The 15,197-nt window shown below is 43.0% G+C and overlaps 1 protein-coding gene and 1 pseudogene across 1 annotated transcript in view; one reads left to right on the top strand and one right to left on the bottom strand.

Annotated features, from left to right (window-relative positions):
- LOC124789473 (lysophosphatidylcholine acyltransferase) overlaps positions 1 to 15,197 on the bottom strand; it is a 642,390-nt gene that overhangs the window by 310,540 nt on the left and 316,653 nt on the right. The gene's annotated exons all lie outside the window — the stretch shown is intronic.
- On the top strand, positions 14,012 to 14,129 carry LOC124790382 (annotated as a pseudogene).

The following is a 15,197-nucleotide window of genomic DNA, read 5'->3' as shown; positions in this document are numbered from 1 at the left end:
ACGGTCTCCGAGCTGACAGTCCATGGTGCTGCAAACGTCGTCGAACTGTTCGTGTAGATGGTTGTTGTCTTGCAAACGCCCCCATCTGTTGACTTAGGGATCGAGACGTGGCTGCACGACCCGTTACAGCCATGCGGATAAGATGCCTGTCATCTCGACTGCTAGTGATACGAGGCCGTTGGGATCCAGCACGGCGTTCCCTATTACCCTCCTGAACCCACCGATTCCATATTGTGCTAACAGTCATTGGATCTCGACCAACGCGAGCAGCAATGTCGCGATACGATAAACCGCAATCGCTATAGGCTACAATCCGACCTTTATCAAAGCCGGAAACGTGATGGTACGCATTTCTCCTCCCTACACGAGGCATCACAACAACGTTTCAACAGGCAATCCCGGTCAATTGCTGTTTGTGTATGAGAAATCGGTTGGAAACTTTCCTCATGTCAGCACGTTGTATGTGTCGCCACCGGCGCCAATCCTGTGTGAATGCTCGGAAAAGCTAATCATTTGCATATCACAGCACCTTCTTCCTGTCGGTTAAATTTCGCGTCTGTAGCACGTCATCTTCGTGGTGTAGCAATTTTAATGGCCAGTAGTGTACTTAATAAAGACTTGTCCTCCGGTGCAGATTGTATACCCCGTCAGGCTGCGTACACAGTATGTTGATGGACTAGCTCCTATACAGCCGCCCGCCGCCGAAAGACACCTGCCTAAAGGCTGGAAAGCTGCACAAGTCACACCAATACCCAAAAAGGAAAGTCGGAGAAATCCGCTGAATCACATACCCATACAGCTAGTGTTGATTTGCAATACGATTTTCGAACATATACTGTGCTCGAACATTGTGAATTACATCAAAGAAAACGATTTATTCTGAAACACAACTAGCTCTTTTTTCTCACAAGGGAAGCTAAATGATTCTGTATTTTTAGATTTCCAGAAGACTTTTGACACCGTTCCTCTCAAGCGATTTCTAATCAAATTGTGGGCCTACGGAGTATCGTCTCAGTTATATGACTGGAATCGTAATTTCCTTTCAGAGGGGCCACAGTTCGTAGTGAATAACAAAAAGTCATCGAGTAAAATTGATTTCCGGCGTTCCCCAAGGAGGTGTTACAGACCTTCTGGTGTTCTTCACCTACATAAACGATTTAGCCCTCTTAAATTGATTCCAAATGACGCTGTCATTTACCGTCTTGCAAAGTCATCAGATTATCAGAACCAACTGCAAAACGATTTAGGCAAGATATATGTAAGTGAAAGTGGCAATTAATTATACACAATGAAAAATGTGAAGTCATCCATGTAAGTTCCAAGAGGAACGCCGGCCGTTGTGGCCGTGCGGTTCTAGGCGCTTCGGTCCGGAACCGCGCTGCTGCTACGGTCGAAGGTTCGAATCCTGCCTCGGGCATGGATGTATGTGATGTTCTTAGGTTAGTTAGGTTTAAGCAGCTTTAAGTCTAGGGGACTGATGACCTCAGATGTCAAGTCCCACAGTACTGAGAGCCATCTTGAACCAAAAGGAACCTGCTAAATTTCGGTTACAGGATAAAATACACAAATCTAAAGGCTGTAAATTCAACTAAACACTTGGAGATTACAATTACCAGTAACTTAAACTGGAACGATCACTTAGATTAAGCTGTAGGAAAAGCAAATCAAAGACCTGTTTGAAAATGTAACAGGTCTACTACAGACAATGCTTACGCTACGCTTGTCCGCCCTCTTCCGAAGTACTGTTGTGCTGTGTGATCTGCATGACACAGGAATGACCCACGACATCGAAAAAGAGGAAAGTAGCTCGTTTTGTACTATCATGTAATAGAGTAGAGTGTGGCACGTATGTCATATACGAATTGAGGTGGCAATCATTAAAACGAAAGCGTTTTTAAATGTTTCTCGTACGCTCGTCGAGAGTGGAACTGTACAGAAATATATTGAAGGTGACTCGATGAACCCTCTGCCAGGCACTTAATTGTGGATTGCACACAGAAATCTTTTTTTTTTTGTGGTCATCAGTCTACTGACTGGTTTGATGCGGCCCGCCACGAATTCCTTTCCTGCGCTAACCTCTTCATCTCAGAGTAACACTTGCAACCTACGTCCTCAATTGTTTGCTTGAGGTATTCCAATCTCTGTCTTTCTCTACAGTTTTTGCCCTCTACAGCTCCCTTTAGTACCATGAAGCTCATTCCCTCATGTCTTAGCAGATGTCCTATCATCCTGTCCCTTCTCCTTATCAGTGTTTTCCACATATTCTTTTCCTCTCCGATTCTGCGTAACACCTCCTCATTCCTTACCTTATTAGTCCACCTAATTTTCAACATTCGTCTTTAGCACCACATCTCAAATGCTTCGATTCTCTTCTGTTCCGGTTTTCCCACAGTCCATGTTTCACTACCATACAATGCTGTACTCCAGACGTACATCCTCAGAAATTTCTTCCTCAAATTAAGGCCGGTATTTGATATTAATAGACTTCTCTTGGCCAGAAATGCCTTCTTTGCCATAGCGAGTCTGCTTTTGATGTCCTCCTTGCTCCGTCCGTCATTGGTTATTTTACTGCCTAGGTAGCAGAATTCCTTAACTTCATTGATTTCGTGACCATCAATCCTGATGTTAAGTTTCTCGCTGTTCTCATTTCTACTACTTCTCATTACCTTCGTCTTTCTCCGATTTACTCTCAAACCATACTGTGTACTCATTAGACTTCATTCCGTTCAGCAGATCATTTAATTCTTCTTCACTTTCACTCAGGATAGCAATGTCATCAGCGAATCGTATCATTGATATCCATTCACCTTGTATTTTAATTCCACTCCTGAACCTTTCGTTTCCATCATTGCTTCCTCGATGTACAGATTGAAGAGTAGGGGCGAAAGGCTACAGCCTTGTCTTACACCCTTCTTAATACAAGCACTTCGTTCTTGATCGTCCACTCTTATTATTCCCTCTTGGTTGTTGTAAATATTGTATATGACCCGTCTCTCCCTATTGCTTACCCCTACTTTTTTCAGAATCTCTAACAGCTTGCACCATTTTATATTGTCGAACGCTTTTTCCAGGTCGACAAATCCTATGAAAGTGTCTTGATTTTTCTTTAGCCTTGCTTCCATTATTAGCCGTAACGTCAGAATTGCCTCTCTCGTCCCTTTACTTTTCCTAAAGCCAAACTGATCTTCACCTAGCGCATTCTCAATTTTCTTTTCCATTCTTCTGTATATTATTCTTGTAAGTAGCTTCGATGCATGAGCTGTTAAGCTGATTGTGCGATAATTCCCGCGCTTGTCAACTCTTGCCGTCTTCGGAATTGTGTGGATGATGCTTTTCCGAAAGTCAGATGGTATATCGCCAGACTCACGTATTCTACACACCAACGTTAATAGTCGTTTTATTGCCACTTCCCCCAATGATTTTAGAAATTCTGGTGGAATGTTATGTATCCCTTCTGCCTTATTTGACCGTAAAGCTCCTTTAAATTCCGATTCTAATACTGGACTCCCATCTCTTGTAAATCGACTCCTGTTTCTTCTTCTATCACATCAGACAAATCTTCACCCTCATAGATGCTTTCAATGTATTCTTTCCACCTATCTGCTCTCTCCTCTGCATTTAACAGTGGAATTCCCGTTGCCCTCTTAATGTTACCACCGTTGCTTTTAATGTCACCAAAGGTTGTTTTGACTTTCCTGTATGCTGAGTCTGTCCTTCCGACAATCATATCTTTTTCGATGTCTTCACGTTTTTCCTGCAGCCATTTCGTCTTATCTTCCCTGCACTTCCTATTTATTTCATTCCTCAGCCACTTGTATTTCTGTATTCCTGAATCAGGAATACAGTAATCATGTAGAACAGATATATTTTGGATACATTCCACAGCATTACAGAAGCAAGGAAAAACGACACAGACGTCGACTTGCTACGGATAGAAGGACATGATGGAAGTTTACGTAACAGAATAGCCGACCACGTAGCAAAGAGGAGCATTACTGAAGGACAATTCCGTTTACCACTTATCCCTTATTCTGATTTCAAACCTATGATCGAGAAAGCTACTTACGACGAGAGGAGGTATGACGTCAAACACTGACATGCGGGAAGAACTAGCTTCTTAACGGAATTCAAATTGCCCGAACTATGTTCTACACTCACACAGTGTTCAGTAATGAACGCACTAGCTGCTTCCAACGAACTTTAATACTTTGAAGGTGTTTTATACATGGTAGTTCGATTCTTTAAATAATAGGAGGTGGGAGCGTTGCTGCTAGAGACTATTCTCTTACTTTAACTTTAGATCCAATATATATTTTTAATAAATACCTTGCAAGCAAAAATTTTGATAACGAAAACCAAGGGGAGGACAAGACGTGTTGGCGGTAATGAAGTTTCAAAATCATCAAGAAACGAATAGGAAAGCATAAAGTTGAAAAGCGACGAGGCATAGGCCGTAGAAGATTAAGCACGATACCCAGAATCGATTGAACGAAGGTTTTGTCTTAGGTTTACGTGGCAGTTGAAAGGTGGCTACACTGAGCCACAGCGCCAGAGATTGCGCCAAAGTGTGTTATTCCGCCGCCTCCACTGGCAGTGCTTGTCGAGAACTCGTAGTTGTCAGTGCTTGCTGAGATGTCGTAGTGAAGAGTTCTTGTCGAGAAGTCGTAGTGGAGAGTGCTTGTTCCATGTTTTATTCAGTTGTTTGATGGGCTAGACGGCAGATGTTGTTCGAATGGAGATATTGTAATGATCAGAGTGCTTTTCGTCAATATATATGAAGGTAAAATATTCCCTGTTTTTTCATTATTTCAGTGTCTTAAATAATGCGTCATTACAGGTTCAGTCAACAAAGCATCTGGCTCGTGTTCTTGTATTAGAGTGTAATTCTGGTTTCCTTACGCAATTATAGTTTTTATAATTTTTAAATTACTTCAGTATAAATGATATTTAAAATTTCTTGTCTTATTGAAGAAGAACCGTGCCAGATGTGTACGTTGAATCACACTTCCACACACAGAACAGTTACACTTGTGCTTTGTTGTTGCGTTGGTTTTATAGCTGCTGGGGACTTAATTGTGTTAACGAAAATTTTCTTTCATTCTTTGTTGTTATTCTATGCAGTCAGATTGCGTACTTAAACTAGTCAGGGCCAACCGTTTACGAGACTTCGTAATCGGACATACAGCTACTAAAAATTTAAAAAGAATTTGCATTCATATTTATATAATTAAGCCCCCATGCACAGTTTCATTTCAAATGGCCCCTGGTTCATCCTGTCAGATATTTAATGGGTGTGACGTGACTGCTTCTAGTTGGTCGTGGTCTCGTGGTCCCGTTCTCGCTTCCCGAGCACGTGGTCCCGGGTTCGATTCCCGTGAGTCAGGGATTTTCACCTGCCTCGAGATAACTGGGGTTTGTGTTGTCCTAATCATTTCATCATCATTCATGAACTTGGCGAGATTGGACTGGGCAAAGGTTGGGAATTTGTACGGGCGCTGGTAACTGCACAGCTGAGCGCCCCACATACCGACCATCATCATCATCATCATCATCATCATCATCATCATCCTCCTCCAGTAAGTGTAATCAAACACGCCTACGTGCGATGCACCAAGCACCAAGCCTCGACGCGTTGTAGGTTCAGCATCACTTCGCTACGATTTTCGAGTTTTGCGCCTTCTCTGTTTATAACATAAACACCGCGAACATGCTCATTCAGCTTCCCACTAGGACTGCTGATTTTTAAAAATATTGGGAAAGCGATACATCTGTATTTAAAGACATCAGTATCGACTATCGATACGTGGAAAGAGTATCGATATGTGGAAAGAGGATCGATATGTGGAAAGAGGATCGATATGTGAAAAGAGGATCGATATGTGAAAAGAGGATCGATATGTGAAAAGAGGATCGATATGTGAAAAGAGGATCGATATGTGGAAAGAGGATCGATATGTGGAAAGAGGATCGATATGTGGAAAGAGGATCGATATGTGGAAAGAGGATCGATATGTGGAAAGAGGATCGATATGTGGAAAGAGGATCGATATGTGGAAAGAGGATCGATATGTGGAAAGAGGATCGATATGTGGAAAGAGGATCGATATGTCATGTTATTCGATTGGAGGAATATCTACGTACCGACCTATAAAAATATTGGCTGCGTATTGTACATATACTGCCGGTTTTAAAGATGTTTAAGTAGTGGTTTATTATTAGATATTCTGCACATCAACAAGCTAGCAGCATGCTTATCCCCCTTACTGCAAGAATTAAAAGGAAAACGATGCACGTTCACACTTGGCAATACCCACTTTGCTAGCAATGGCAACGACATGTAAGTGGCACAATAAAATGTGTCCGATGGGTCAATCACTCGGTTTCGTCACATATCGGATTTACCCGGGACATTTCTTGTCGACTTCTCTGTTTTTTCATTTCTGCAAACGCCACCGACCTAGCAATTGTAACGTCAAAATTGCGTGGTGAAACTAAACGTTGCACTTTCTGTTGGTAGCACCGAGAGCCGATTACGTTAGCATTTCTCCTCACACATCTCGGTCCCCGTAAAAACCAATCTTGTCATTTAGATTTTTGTTCATCATTTTCAGCAACTGTTTTTGAAGAATGCCAATGTGAAGAAATAGCACACCAGTTGCGTGTTTTTTAACGCGTCTGGTGTGCTATTTCTTCACATCGAAAATCTTGTTATTCTAATCACATTGCCAGCCCCCCATGTAATCGCATTACTAGTTTGTACCACCTACACTTGCTTCGCAATCAAAGAGAAAGGACGTGATGAAAGCTTAAAAAGTAGTAAGACTCCTTCAGACAGTGAAAGTAAAATTATGTATTACTACAATTTCAAAAGAACAATTTCAAATATTTACCGAAAATTGTGAAAAAATAAAATATAAAATAAAAATATCGGCACTCGTTATTGTCATATCGATATATCGGCTAGAAAAAGAAATTCCGACGTACTGATTTTTTTAGACAAAATATCGATATATCGATATTTTATCAACAGCCCAGCTTCCGACAATAATGGAGTACGGCTGAAAGTATTTGACCGTTAAGAATGACACGTTCTCTTTAATTTGCTAGAAACAACAGCTGGGGCAACCTGGGAGGGTCGACTGTGGAATAGCAGCTTAGTACGTCTTAAGGCTGTAAAGCTTTCATCAGACCGAAAGCTGGTTTGAGCAGTACAGCGTTCTACTACAAAGATCCTATTGGAGGTAGTGCTAGTGTACCTCTGGGTTGCTCCGACCTTTGGACTGAATTACCCAGCCAATCACAGCTTAGTGTGAGCTTCGAACCAAGGTGCAATTAGGTGTTTTTCATATTAACAAACACTGTCAGAAGTGATAGAAGTGGCAAGTAACATATAAAAATACTAAGAGTGACACGGTATCAAACGCAAGAGTTTCGGGGCCCGTACTCTTAGCATTTTGCCACGGGCCACACACACTTAGGAAAAGTGAAGTCAGAAATGGTTCGCAATTAATAACTAAAATACTAAATGCCAGCCTTCAGTTTGTCCGCCGAGATCCGAGATACTGCTACCAATCCGTAAACGACACGGCGCTGACACCATTTTCATGCAGCCCCACAGCGTGGCATTGATCACTCTTCGCTCGTGAAGGATCCATGCCAAGAACACGAACAAAAATCGTGAGCAGAGTGGTTAAGACATGTGAAAGTGTTACAAAGGATTGTGAAACTGTAGCGACAGTCCTTGAAAGGATGCTAGATTTCACAACAGACGCTACTCACAAAATTCAATGTACCAGTTGTGTTGGAAGGGGTGAGAATTACAAAGGGTGTTTTACAATTCCTATTATGGGCACCTATGGACTGTAGAGGAGACTTACTTGTTAGTGTGTAAGGTTTTTAATAAGTAACCCATGTTCAGAGAGTACATTTGGATGTAAAATCAGTTTTGAATTTCCGATCAATTTCTGGTCTCCAGATTCATGGTGCACCCGAAGTTGAGACTAGGGGTTCTGACCTCAGGAGCCTATGCAATGGTCAATGTTTCGGGGACTAGTTGTGTTCTCTTCTACCAGACGAAGGACGTCCTCTTTGAAGTCCTGAGTGTCGCACGTCCCTGAAGCACCACAGTCAACCCTCCCACATGTGAAAGGACCAGGTTGTCCCATCTGTTTCTGTACGAGGTGCATTCAAGTTCTAAGGCCTCCGATTTTTTTTCTCCAGACTGGGAAGAGATAGAAACATGCGCATTGTTTTAAAATGAGCCCGCGTTCATTGTCAATACGTCCCAGAGATGGCAGCACCGTACAGCAGACGGAATTTTACCGCCAGCGGCGAGAATGAGAACTGTTTTAAATACTTAAAATGGCGACGTTTTCCTTACTTGAACAGCGTGCAATCATTCGTTTTCTGAATTTGCGTGGTGTGAAACCAACTGAAATTCATCGACAGTTGAAGGAGACATGTGGTGATGGAGTTACGGTGGTGTCTAAAGGGCGTTCGTGGGTGCGACAGTTTAATGAAGGCAGAGCATCGTGTGACAACAAACCGAAACAACCTCGGGCTCGCACAAGCCGGTCTGAAGACATGATCCAGAAAGTGGAGAGAATTGTTTTGGTGGATCGCCGAATGACTGTTGAACAGATCGCCACCAAAGTTGGCATTTCTGTGGGTTCTGTGCACACAATACTGCATGACGACCTGAAAATGCGAAAATTGTCATCCAGGTGGGTGCCACGAATGCTGACGGACGACCACATAGCTGCCCGTGTGGCATGTTGCCAAGCAATGTTGACACGCAACGACAGCACGAATGGGACTTTCTTTTCGTCGGTTGTGACAATGGATGAGACGTGGATGCCATTTTTCAATCCAGAAACAAAGCGCCAGTCAGCTCAATGGAAGCACACAGATTCACCGCCACCAAAAAAATTTCGGGTAACCGCCAGTGCTGAAAAAATTATGGTGTCCATGTTCTGGGACAGCGAGGGCGTAATCCTTACCTATTGCGTTCCAAAGGGCACTACGGTAACAGGTTCATCCTACGAAAATGTTTTGAAGAACAAATTCATTCCTGCACTGCAACAAAAACGTCCGGGAAGGGCTGCGCGTGTGCTGTTTCACCAAGACAACGCACCCGCACATCGAGCTAATGTTACGCAACAGTTTCTTCGTGATAACAACTTTGAAGTGATTCCTCATGCTCCCTACTCACCTGACCTGGCTCCTAGTGACTTTTGGCTTTTGGCTTTTTCCAACAATGAAAGACACTCTCCGCGGCCGCACATTCACCAGCCGTGCTGCTATTGCCTCAGCGATTTTCCAGTGGTCAAAACAGACTCCTAAAGAAGCCTTCGCCGCTGCCATGGAATCATGGCGTCAGCGTTGTGAAAAATGTGTACGTCTTCAGGGCGATTACATCGAGAAGTAACGCCAGTTTCATCGATTTCGGGTGAGTAGTTAATTAGAAAAAAAATCGGAGGCCTTAGAACTCGAATGCACCTCGTAGTAGGATAAAAATGGTATGTTGTGTCGTAACTATAACAAGGACTGATGACGGCGCCCTCTTCTGAATTTGTGCGTACCATATGCGAGATATCTGAGAGTGATCCGACCTTCTAGCTTAGTTTACATGGGAATGGTACGTTTTCGAACAGGGATCATGTATCGAAACTGTCTACTAAGTCCCCACTACAAGCATTTAAAGAACTGTAAAACACCTAGTATAATATATATTAATACGTTCCCGAAAGATTCGTTTACAGTCTTCCCACTAAACCCATTTACAAGACGACTAATGAGCATCGATTGCAGCCTTTGGAACAGTCACATCGAGAGGTATCAGTCTAGCAGTAGATGAAGTGAGTTGACGTCAGTTGTGTGTGTGTGTGTGTGTGTGTGTGTGTGTGTGTGTGTGTAGTTTTGTTGTGCGATTTTTTATTGCCATTGTAACCTGAAGATTCGGTTTGTGCGTCGCAGCGTGTCGTTTTATTTAAACCAACAAAAATTGGCGGTCTCTGGAGAAAAATTTTCAGAAATTAATCAAGCTTTGAATTAGGAAACCCTGTCCCCGCTTTGTTGCCTAGTTCTTAAAGTACTAGGCACCCTTCCCTTCCTCCCCCCGCCCCCCCCCCTCTCTCTCTCTCTCTCTCTCTCTCCCCCCCCTCCCCCTCTCCCCCCTCCCTCCCCCCCCCATACACACACATTTACAGGTAATAAATACAGGATGGGGCAAATAAAAGTGGCCCAGAGAACAATTTCCAGGGTACACAGAAACACAGTAGAGGAAAGGAAATACAGTACTAACCTGACTATAGTAAATGCTGAATGTGACTACCATTCATCTCTTGGAACTTTTGGGCCCTGGTCAACAAGTTGCTGAAGTCGGATCGAAGCTGGGCAGCTGGAATTGCTGCAGTCTCATCCGAAATGTTCTGCTGCATTTCTTGAAGACTATGAGGGTTGTTGCGATGTACCTTAGACTTGAGGGCTCACCACACGAAGTAATCGCACACTGATAGATCCGGCGGCCAGACTCACCTCCGGTAACAGCTCTGTTGACCGTGAAGGTCGTATGAATGTGCTCCAAGGTTCGGCCGGCTGTATGGACAGTTGCTCCATCCTGTTGGGAGTAACTGTAGGTCTTTCCTCCTCCCTTAACGCTGCCACAAATAGTTTGATGATGCTGGCAATGTAACACGCCGAAATAAGCGTCTGAGTAAAGAAGATGGGGAAAAAAGATGCGGCGTGCAGACACTGCACATCACACCGCAACCCTCTGATCGTGCAGTGGTGTTTCGTGGAAGCTACGCGGATTCTCCGCTGCCCAGAACTTGTGACTTTGTGAAACCCTGCTTGATCAGACATAAACAACAGATCCATGTCCAAGCCATTTATTGTGATTTCAGTGAACAGACACAAAACTGGAGGCGCAGAGGAGCATCTGCTGGTTTTAATGCATGTACAACTTGGTAGGGATGCATTAGCAGGTGCCGGCGGAGTATTCGTCAGCACGATCAACGTGATATGCAGATCTCTTGCAACAGGCGTCGGGTTGATTTGGTAGGACACTGAAGCATTTTCTGGTGAACTGTGGCCACATTTTCTGGTGTGCGGGCACGTTTCGGATTTTTTTTTTTTTTACTTTTTCGAACCCGATCTTGTCTGATGCCATTTTCGGACTAAGCGTTGCATGGCACCCTTTGCTGGCACTTTGACACCACTGAACTTCTCAGAGAACAAGTGACCACACCGTTTCCCCGACTTAGTTGTCACGTAATTTTCAACAACGAACACCCGCCGCTCCAGTTTGAGTACCATCGTCCCTTTTCCACTGCTCCACTAACATTGACACAACCCGAATTCCACTCTGAACCGGTGAAGATCTCGTGCCGGGCGTGCAAGTAGTGTATCACAAGTTGTGATTATATGCATACATTCACGACCAATCGTATCCACTGGTCAGGGTCACTTACTTGTCCTACCCTGTATAAAAAGTGTTTCTCTCGAATCAAATAATTGGCATTAATAACTTCCTGGTCACTCCAGCACTATTTCTTTCCATTAACTTTAAAGGTCTCTGATTCCTTTCACGTTAATTTCTTAAATCTGTTGTCATTTACGGCATTACTTCCTCTTCTACATTTACTGTGGTGTTTCTGACTATCTGGGAGGAGACTGAGCAGTGGAACGTGTTACTTTTACACATAAATAAGAACGATCTGTCACACCACTACACTTTAAAACACAGCTTATATGTAATTCATGTCATACACTCTCATATGAACCTACATGCGCTTTTTTTTGTATATTGTATATGATAAGATACTGTCATCCCCCTTCCCTTCTGTGTGAAAGTATGAATGAGCAAATGTATTTCTAGTTCCATGCTTGATGGTAGGGGACAAGCCTGTCTGCTAGAGAACAAGAATATCTTCCAGTAGTTGCTTTGTCACTACTTTGTGAGCAAAGTGGAATGACGTGTTGATGATCCGTAACTCTAAGATCATCAATCTAAAATGCGAACGTGCGTGAGATTATAACGTCTCGTCTTGACAATATTTTTCAATAGAGCAACTTTTCTTTATGTTCAACCCACGTGGGTGTACTTTGTGAGACCAGTACCACGTGCTTATACAATTGTTTGACCCATCAGGTTAATAGTCAGACGATATTAACCAGTTCAAGGTTTTTCTTTTGTAAATTGCGTTTCGATGTAATTTATTTTAACTATCAAAATTATTGTGGAGTTACACTCTTTGTGTAAACCAAGTTGACCACGTGAAGCATATGGTGTAATCATCAAAGTAGCCCTAAGCTATTCTTTTCGGGAAGATTTCACAGAGTGTTAGTATGAATTTAGTATACCAGTGTGTGGTAATTTCATGACGGACAGGATTGCGCTACGAACGTAACTTCTTTGGGTGAAAATTGAATCGGGTGGCTGTGGTTAATTTCATCTTGCATATGTTTCAACGTTCTTCGTGTGTTATTTTATAAATGCAGTGTTGTATGTAGTCTCCGAATCTTGGCTCCATATTTGATGTGTTCCGTAAGATTACAAACTCACATTTTCACAATCCTAAATAAGACACCAGTTTAGTTATGAATCAAGTTTGATATGCTGAAATTTTAACGGAACAATGATCAATGTTAAAATAAATGTCCTAATATAAACTGACTCATTTATTTTTATTTAAATTCTCTTTATATATATATATATATATATATATATATATATATATATATATATATATATAATCATCGGTTGTAGTAAGATGACTGTTAAAAGATTATAATTAATGTTTGTCTGGTTTGGAATTTGGTAAGCTAGACTGGATACCTGGTGAAACAGTTGCTCAGTAATGCAAGGTTAACTTCCCCAGATAGCTCACAGCTTTTAACCCGCTTTTATTGTCTTGAATGTCAGCATCGCTTTCAGAACCCCTTAATGCATCAACGTTACAAACTCCCAATAAACACTTCATTCATCAACATTTCAAAAAGTAAGCAGAAAACTGCGAAACCGAGCACGGATGATATCTGGTAGAGCAAAAACGACTGCGGGAGCTGGAGTAAGGCAGCCAGACTGCACTCCTGAATCGATATCTGAGTGTTTACATACTGTCAGAAACTGAACAGGAAAATTTGCTTACAGAAGATCAGATGTGCTAAGCCGTATAAACGCTGTGAATTAAAAGTTTTCGACAGACAGTATATTGTAAACAACTTTGGCAAACGGCTGCCATTCAGACGCACGCCTGAAAACGTTGACTAGCCAGCAGAGACGCAGTGTACTAAAATTAAAGAGCGTGATGCAGCTGATGACGTGACTTTAGTGGCACCCTGTAGCTCTGGGACACCCTCGGGAGGGGGCGGCAGACACCCCTACTCAGCACGGCAGCTGTCCCACTCGCCACCCCACATCATCTGCCGACAGGCGCCTGTTGAAGAGAGATCGCCTCTCTTCTAGCTCACAACACTCGTCTTAAGGACATTTGAGTGGCGCATTTGAAACAGCTATTAGCTAAAGAAGAATCGGCTAAACACTCTGATCCAGACGTAACTTCCTTCCTTTCTTTTCGGCCACCCATTTCATAATCTGTAAATGAATCGACTGTCATAGCTACTTCCAGACACGCACATGACGACGAAAAAAAGAAAAGAGTAGTAACCTCACTGCAAAAAAGATTTTGCGATGCCACGTCCACATGCTGAGTGTTAATCTTGGACAAGGTCGTCTGGAGTAAAATAGTTACGGAAAGAACATTCAAGCCAGCCCTGGAAATCAGATGGATTGATCGAGGAAGGAATCACAACGTCCTGCGGTAAGTCAACGGGTAAATGCATAGTACAACAACATAATGAATCGAAGTGATTCCGATTTCAGTCGCCGAGAAACATTTCATCAGCACATTAACATTTTACATACAACCAGTCCTTTAACGATGATCTCGACCGTCGTACACTAAGCTGAAAGGATCGCTTAAATAATGACGGCTTGACCTTACTTATGAGCAACGGCCTTGCCGCAGTGGTTACACCGGTTCCCGTGAGATCACCGAAGTTAAGCGCTGTCGGGCGTGGTCGGCACTTGGATGGGTGACCATCCAGGCCGCCATGCACTGTTGCCATTTTTCGGGGTGCACTCAGCCTCGTGATGCCAATTGAGGAGCTACTCGACCGAATAGTAGGTCAAAGAAAACCACCTTAACGACCGGGAGAGCGGTGTGCTGACCACACGCCCCTCCTATCCGCATCCTCAGCTGAGGATGACACGGCGGTCGGATGGTCCCAATAGGAATTTTCTGAATCTTAATTCCACAGTATTTCTTTCCAGGTACCGAATCATATGTACCGAATTTAACTGAAATCGACCTCTGGCTGAAACACTCCCGATTAATATGACGTCGATTGTTGTTAACCGAAACAGCTGCCTAACTTTAATTTTGATGTTACCGTGTCGTATCAGATAAGCGCTAATCGCGTTTAGCTGCTTCGGGAGTCGTTTCTAATCAGAGTGCGACAGCCCAACTGTTCACACAATCATAAACGGTTCTCCAATAACCAATGCCAGGATGTTGCACACTGTCTGATTTACATATTCTCACTAAAAATAATTTTGAGGCAGACACTACTTCCGCCCCACATTTCATGTTACGATCAATCTGATCACAGGTCAGAACTTCTTGTATCACGTCACACGCTTTAACAATGGTTACCACACAGAGTCCTCACTGCAATCCGAAATTTGGCCAGGGCGGTTGATGCGAACGCGAATATCCGGGACACTGATCTTTATAAATTGGAATCACTCAACAAAGGAAAGTCCACTGGACCTGACGGGATACCAATTCGATTCTACACAGAGTACGCGAAAGAACTTGCCCCCCTTCTAACAGCCGTGTACCGCAAGTGTCTAGAGGAACGGAACGTTCCAAATGATTGGAAAAGAGCACAGATAGTCCCAGTCTTCAAGAAGGGTCGTCGAGCAGATGCGCAAAACTACAGACCTATATCTCTGACGTCGATCTGTTGTAGAATTTTAGAACATGTTTTTTGCTCGAGTATCATGTCGTTTTTGGAAACCCAGAATCTACTCTGTAGGAATCAACATGGATTCCGGAAACAGCGATCGTGTGAGACCCAACTCGCTTTATTTGTTCATGAGACCCAGAAAATATTAGATACAGGGTCCCAGG

Source organism: Schistocerca piceifrons, chromosome 3, assembly GCF_021461385.2.
Source record: "Schistocerca piceifrons isolate TAMUIC-IGC-003096 chromosome 3, iqSchPice1.1, whole genome shotgun sequence".
Lineage (NCBI taxonomy): Eukaryota > Metazoa > Arthropoda > Insecta > Orthoptera > Acrididae > Schistocerca > Schistocerca piceifrons.
This window is presented reverse-complemented; position numbering and strand designations above follow the sequence as displayed.